This window comes from Dioscorea cayenensis, unplaced genomic scaffold (genome assembly GCF_009730915.1).
Source record: "Dioscorea cayenensis subsp. rotundata cultivar TDr96_F1 unplaced genomic scaffold, TDr96_F1_v2_PseudoChromosome.rev07_lg8_w22 25.fasta BLBR01001884.1, whole genome shotgun sequence".
In the NCBI taxonomy this organism is placed as follows: domain Eukaryota; kingdom Viridiplantae; phylum Streptophyta; class Magnoliopsida; order Dioscoreales; family Dioscoreaceae; genus Dioscorea; species Dioscorea cayenensis.
The window spans coordinates 37,024-44,766 of record NW_024088275.1 but is presented as its reverse complement, the minus strand read 5'-3'; the positions used below and the strand labels follow the sequence as shown (position 1 = coordinate 44,766).

The 7,743-nt window shown below is 29.9% G+C and overlaps 1 long non-coding RNA gene across 2 annotated transcripts; it reads left to right on the top strand.

Moving 5' to 3' along the window:
* The first annotated feature begins 4,880 nt into the window (after nucleotides 1-4,880).
* LOC120257118 lies at nucleotides 4,881-7,106 on the top strand. Of its 2 annotated transcripts, XR_005535528.1 has the most exons (5): nucleotides 4,881-5,009; nucleotides 5,092-5,200; nucleotides 5,599-5,662; nucleotides 6,765-6,917; nucleotides 7,003-7,106. It is a non-coding gene; the product is annotated as an uncharacterized LOC120257118 (long non-coding RNA). The 2 variants fall into 2 exon arrangements; XR_005535527.1 differs by having other exon boundaries at nucleotides 6,765-7,106.
* The last annotated feature ends 637 nt before the right edge of the window (nucleotides 7,107-7,743 follow it).

The window sequence follows — 7,743 nt, the reverse complement described above, 5'->3', positions numbered from 1 at the left end:
ACGGAGAAAAAAAGGGAGTAGCCCTAATTATAAAAAAAATATTAGGGCTTAGTTAGTTTTTTTTTTAATGAGTTTTTATCATTTAATCCTTCATTAAAAATCTAATATAATTATAATAAATATACGAAATTTTAAACTAACACTATAAATTGCATTCATATTATTTTTTTAATTATACGAAATAAAATAAAATAAATAAATACGAAATTACATAAAATAAATAAAATATCTAATATCTTACTATATTATTTTGAAATTTAAAAATTAACTAAGATTAAATTATATTGATTAAATATTAAATTAAAATAAATTTTATTATGATTATTATATATTAATGGTATTTCAAATTTTGATTTTTTAAAATTGTTATTAAAATAAATCTAAAGATGAGGATTTTAAAAAAATTAAGGGCTAAAGTAATTACTTCATTGACCTTACCTTTGAGTAGGTGGTGTTCTAATTTATAATTATAAAAATATAGATAATATTTTAATTAATTGTTTGTAAGTTTTTAATTTTAATTAATTGAAATAACATGTAATTAATTAAATAAATGATAGTTACTAAATTTCATATCATTAATATGGGCGGCTCAATGTAAGGCCAATAAACCATTTCTTTAGGCATCAATATTTTTTAAGGCCTTATTTTTAAAAAAATTTTAATAATAATTTTTATTTTAAAACCTCATCTTTAGATTTTTTTTTTAATAATAATCTTAATTTTAAGGCCTCATATTTGGATTTATTAAATAATATTTTTAAAAACTTGAAATTTTGATAGTCTTCAAATAATTATTGGAATACAAAAATATTTTAGTTGTTATATAATCTTAGCTAACTTTTAAAATTTAAAATAACATATTAAATATTTTTATTTTGATACTTAATCAATCTCATATATTCACTAACAAGCTTTTCATAATTCTATTTTGATCCAATTTACTTTTCTCATGCATTTATTTCACCAAAATTAATATAATATTCATTTTTTAAATTATTGATAAGAGTTTTTTTGTAGTTTTTTTATATTGTTACATTTTATTTTTTTATGAGTTTTGCTGACAAATTTTAAATATATCTCTTCACCGCAAGTTTAGTAATGGGAAAAACAAACAAACAGGTATTTATTAAAATAAATTCTAAATAAAATTTAATTTTTATTAAATAAATTAGAGGATTTATTATAAAATTTTGCTTTACGCCCCAAGTTAACTAAGATGCCCCTGATCATTAACATATAATGACATACATCAAAACACAGAGTCTTCAATCATTACTGTCTTTGAACTAAATAAGAAATTTATTATTAAATAAAGCAATCAATAAACTTTTAAAATGAATAATAAAAATATAAATTTCAAATAATATATTACTATGACATTCATATTAAATATATACTTTCACAAAATGGAATATATATGTTCAAGGATTTTGGTTTTTTTTCTTTTAACTCAGGTCAAATATATATATCTTTTTAAAATAATATAAAAATAATATTAATAAAAATATATGAGTGAAAATTATTTACAAATAAGATATTTACAATTCTTGCAAATGTTTATAATTTTTTTAATATATTTAATTTATAATTTTAAATATAATTAAATATAATTAAAAATAAAATTTGGTGATAATCCAAACATTCCGTTGGTGATAATAAAAATTCTGTTGGTGATAATACAATATTCCGTTAGTAATAATACCAAGTTCTGTTGGTGATAATGTAAAAATTGCGTGGGTGATAATACTAAATTCCGTGGGTGATAATAAGAAATTCGGTTGGTTAAAATACAAGAACTCCGTTAGTGATAGTAAACAATTCCGTTAGTAATAGAGTTCAATTCCGTTGGTAATAATATGAAATTCCGTTGGTGATAACACCAAATTCCGTAGGTAATAACCCAAAAATTTTGTTGGTGATAGTCAAATATTCCATTGGTGATGATACAACATTCCGTTGGTGATAGTATCAAATTCCGTTGCTAATAATCCAAAAATTATGTTGGTGATAATACAAAATTTCCGTCGGTGATAGTAAACAATTCCGTTGGTAAAGGTGCTCTATTCTGTTTATAAAAATACGAAATTCCGTTGGTAATAATACCAAATTCCGTTGGTAATAATTCAAAAATTCAGTAGGTGATATTACTATATTCCGTTGGTGATAGTAAAAAATTTCGTTGGTAATAATTCAAGATTCTATTACAAATATATTAAAAAAACAATATTTTAAAGCTTAAGAAAAAAATTAATAATGTTCATTGGGATTTTTATATAATATATATTTGATGAGGATTTTTCTCTTTCATTGCAATTTTTAGATTTTTAATTTATTTTTGATTATTTTTTTCTTTTTCAGTCTATTAATTATATAAAGCATTTTTAGATTTATTATTTCCATATTTTCCTATATAAAAGGAGTTGAATTATTTTTTTTGCTAAATTAGATGGATATAATATAAGAATTGATTTATAATAACAATTTAAATTGTACAATGCATGCATGCTTTTTACCACAGCTCTCACTTTTTTTCTTGTGGCTCTTTTAATATGTATATATTTAGCTATAGGATATATATTATCCACTATAGCTACAAAAAGCTATACTCATAACAAATTATTTTTTTAAAAATTACAATTTTCTATATGTATTTAATGTTTGTAGTTGTATATTGATAATAGCCACTATTATCTTAATGTGGCTAGTATCTAAATTTTAAAAATCATTATTGCCACAAGAAATTACTATTTGTAACTAACTAAACTATTTTTGCTATAGTATATTATCGTGGCTAAAAAATAGTGGCTAGAAAATTAGTTATTGCCACAAAATCAAGATATCAAAACAAAAATAATCTATTTGCTATGAATTAATGATCATTGTAACTAAAAAAATCTAATCAAATATAGATAGCTACAAATGACTTTGTCTATAGCTATTGTAATGTTTTAGCTACAAAAATATATTTTGTGGCTATGAATTTGTAGCTGTAGATATAGATTGTTATAGTGTCAAGGTTGTGTTATCTAGTGTGAGACAAGTTTTGAGGCCTTGCGTGCCTACTTGGTCATGACCTTGTAGGTACGCGGCCGTTTGTCAATGCTCCAGGTTCGGGGCGTGACAAACATAATGTTATTTGTTAGTGCAACCGCACTATTATTGGCATGATTTGACACATAGTCAAGATGACGTGGCAATCTATGTGACATGGCAAAATTGATGACATGGAGATTATGGTGACATGGAATGAGTCTTGGCTTGCAAGGCAAGACATATTGAAGATCTTGGTGGAGTTATTCAAGACCATATTTAGGAGATGTGATTGAAGACTAAATATGGAATGAAGACTAATTGAAGATTTGATTTGAAGAATCTTTGATGAAGATTGATTGAAGTCTATTGAAGGCAAGATTTGAGGACCAAACTTGGGTGAATTGACGATCAAGTTTGGAGAATCTTTGAAGACCAAACTTGGAAGGTTGAAGATCAAGTTTGGCAAGTTTCATGAAGACGCACAAGGACGTGCGCCCCTTGCGAGGGGACTGCGTGATGAGGAACTAAGGAGGTAGGCTAGTTGCCGCGATCGGGATCGGGAGATTTGGGTCTGCATCGACTCGGTCTAAGCATGACCGGGAGGTTGATGGGTCTTGAGGGTCGTCCATAGCGTAACTCGAACTCGAGTCAAGTCGCTGATCGGGGCTATGTTGCGAACTTATGTTACAGACGTAGTTGCAGCATGACTAATTTCGGAAGGTTTTTAAATTAGTAGCCGCGGAGATTCCAAAAGAGGTATGTGCTATTTTTGGGACGTTGAGGCGTCTATATAAGTTACCTTGCTCGTAGATTGTAAGTGTGTCTCTTGAGTGTCTCTTAGAGGAGAGTGAGCGAGCACTAGACAATCTAGAGAGGGTAGTGATCTTCATTGTTTGATAGTGTGAGTGACAAGTGTTTGTACTCATATTTTTTTACCTCTTTTAGTGGATTGTTTATCTCCGGGCTTGACCCCCCAGACGTAGGCGAGTGGACGCCGAACTCGGTTACCAATTTTGTTTGTTTCCTTCTTGTTTTGTTTGTGTGAACTTTCTTTGATGGTTTGTGTGAGATCTATGAGTGCTTGAGTGTTCCCTAAAACCCATAAACCACACCGGCGGAACTAACATTATTATTTATCAGCTATGGCTCCATCATCGAATATAAAAATATTATTTTTATAATGTAATAATTCATATTTTTTAAAAGATTATAACAATAAAAAGAGGAACACAATCATCCTCATCATCCTAAAATATAACACATAAATTTACGATGCTTAAAAATGTTATAAATTTACAACATAAATTACAATAACGTGTGACAAAAAACCAAAAACATTACAGAAAGAACTAAATTACATTGCAAAATGTGGCAAAATTTTAGTGCTTGAAGGCATGCTTAACAAATGTTGCAAAGTGTTGCAAACTTACAACATATTATGCGAGTAATTGCGACATATTATATGTAATAATTTATTAACGTTGCAAAATATGTCACAAAATTTAATAATAAATTTTTTTTGTTTATTTATTTATTTGCTTTTTTTACTGGTATAAGTTTTTTAATGTAGAAGTTCACTCAATCTTGTTTGTTTATTTATTTCTTCACTTATTTTCAGTTTTTTTCTTTGAATTTAATTCTAAATCTTCGGATTGAGTTTCTTGATCATGAGTATATCTTGGGTTTTTCATTCCTCCAGTTCCAGTTTGAGTGAAATCTTTGTTTTTATTTTTCTCAATGTGTGTTTTGACAAAATTATAAAATTAGGATAACATAGGGGTTTGTTTGCAAGAGTTATTGAATGACTGGGTTAAAACGATCCAAAAAGGCGAAAACGAGAGGGTTTTTCCAGATTCGGGGAAGAGGTGAACACTGGCGTCAAGACCATTTTGGATATCCTCCCCGATCGCCTCCCCGCCATTGGTTACTAATCTTCGCTGCACTGCCGCCGGAGGCCCTCCTGTCGTTCTCCGGTGAGTCCTAAACCCTATCTCGTCTCTTGATCACAAATTGTCATCATGACCTTGTTTAAATCTTCGGTTGGTGTCGATTTAGGGATTCTAGGGTTCTTTGATTCTAGGGTTCTATAGACGGGCACATGGGGAAGCAAGAGCGCACTCAACCGCGAGTGAAGGGTACTATGTACTGTTGGGCTAAGTTCAAAGTTAGTGCTTATCATCTTTGATATTCGCATTTGGAAAAATTGTTTTTGAATTCTCAAGGTTGTTCATTAATATGCTCTTATTTTGAGACTTTTATTCAAGTGATTGAAGAATATCCTCTAAAATAATAGATTGATTTCTCTGTTAGAGAATTTCTTGAAACTTGCTGTCACTGTAATTGTTTGATTTTCCATATGGCTCAATCATCTTAACAATGAATTTCTTGGTTCAAATTGAGCCAGTTAGGGTTTTGTATTGTATAATTTTATTAAAAAAATGTTTAGAAGGTTATCCTTTTGATGGTTAAATGTAGACTGTGTTATAATTTGGGATTGTTGAGTTCCATTAATTCTTTTACAGTTCTTGATTGTACTAATTTTCTTCACATTGTTTTTCTCAGCTGGAATCAGGGCCATTGCTTATTTTCATTGATAGTTTTGGCAGTTCCAACATCAATACTTACAGTATGTATGCATCCTTTTGCAAAAAATTGTTTAGCATTTTGAAAATTTTCAAGTGCTTATATTTTACTAAAGTTTTCTTGTGTATGCACTGTATATGGTTTTATACATATGGACTAGATACTGGCATGTGAATTGTACGTTTGAGCAGTTACAAAATACAATCATCAAGTCTTTGCAGCAAAGGGAAAAATTGTTCACTCCCAATATTCATATTTGAGGAGTAAACTCCCTGAAATATAGATCAAAGAAAAAGAGAGGAAGTCCTTATGGATTAGCAAACAAAGAGTAAATACTGCTACAAATGATTCAACAAATGATCAACATAAGAAGCAATCAGTAATTATAAGCAAGTTTTGGTAATTGCTTAAATATTTGTCTAAGAAATGATAAATAGTAGCAATCTTGAGGACAACAACAACTAATGGACTGCCATCAAATGATGGGTAATAGGTCATAGCTTAAACCTTACATTCTCTGATTTTATCATAATAGTTGAGCTTGCTTCGAAGTGCATCTGCAAAGTCTATCAATCGTTGTTTCTCTAACAACTGCAATATAAATTTAAATCAACTGGATAAATAACACAACCTGAGAAAGATTTGGTGTTTGTTCTCCAAGAGTAACTGAGTAAGTTATTATTGGGTTTGAGACAAAGGAACACAAAGTTCAAAAAGAAAAGTATAGGAAATGGAAATCATTATAAATGAGTACTTGAAGAATTTAAGAGGATGATATTCCTTTCATTCAAGAATGGTCACATTCCAGTGCTATAAAGGACATAAGTTGAATTAGAAATAAATCTTGTGATACCTATTGACAAACTTTTTCAACGTAACTAGGTATGACTTGCACAAGATGTAAACGAGTCATGTTCGTGTTAGATTTCAAAAACTCTAGAACTTCTTTTTATGCTGATTTAGTAAAATTATATGTAAAGGAGCTCTGCATTTTGCTTTTCATCCTCTATAATCAAGCACTTTAAATGCTTTATTTCATAATTGATCCAACTCTAGTATAGATATATGTTCTATTTGGGTAAACTGATTTGCTTTTAGTTATCTAAAATTATTAAACCCTGTTACTCATCCCTTAATCTGTATAGGTCGCTGAGTCATTGGGGCATGTTGTCCTTGGATGGCGCAGTGTGCCAACTGATAATACAGGCTTAGGCAAGTCAGCTCTTGAGACAGAGCCAGTAATTGAACAAGTGTTTCTCACCATAAGTCCATGATCAAATGCCAACTTTGAGCAACAGGTCCTTTAATTCTTCAATTCTTGGGGCTGATATGGGAAAAGATTCTTTAAACTATGTTGGCCTTTATTTCCTTTGACAAATGCAGATGTACATATTGCGGAGGGTCTCTATGGTTGCTATTCGAGCTGCACAAATTTGAAGCATGGTGGAATGAGGGATTTATATATATATGTTCCTTGTCATCGGGGTTATCTTCTCTTCCATTTTGATCTTTTGCCTGGCCAAGTTCAAAGAACTTTGAAGATGCCCTAAAAATAGACAAGGGTTCTATGCTTCATCTTATGAAACTCAACAGATATGAGACTTCTGATGTCAATGTCTATGCTCCTCTTCTTATGTCTGATTTTTTTTTTTTTTAATATTATATTATATTTTATTTTATTTTTGCTTCCATTTGGGAAATCTTGTTGTGGCTCAATTACTTGGAACCTTTTCTTGCTTTGGCAAGACTGTTGTCTATAAAGGTCAGCTCAAGCCAGTTCAGTTAAAGTCTTACTATTATGCACACCTTGGTGATGAAAGGTTCACAAGTTACATGGCCCTGGTAAATATATTTCCCAATTGACATCTTTTTACACAGACATTAACTCTACATTTCAATGGTGACCTATTTGGGAACTCTGGTAACCAATCTGATCTAAGATTAAGTGATGTTTTCTATAAGGCATTAGGCTTTGCATATAATCTGTTCTAATGTATTATGTGCGATTTTGAATTTGGGTAATGGATGCATTGGGTAAGTTGAGTTGAAGCTCTTGATAGTTCATACGTAGTAAATCATGTGGTAGAATCCTGATGATACAGTGCTCATTGTGGTCAGTTGAGG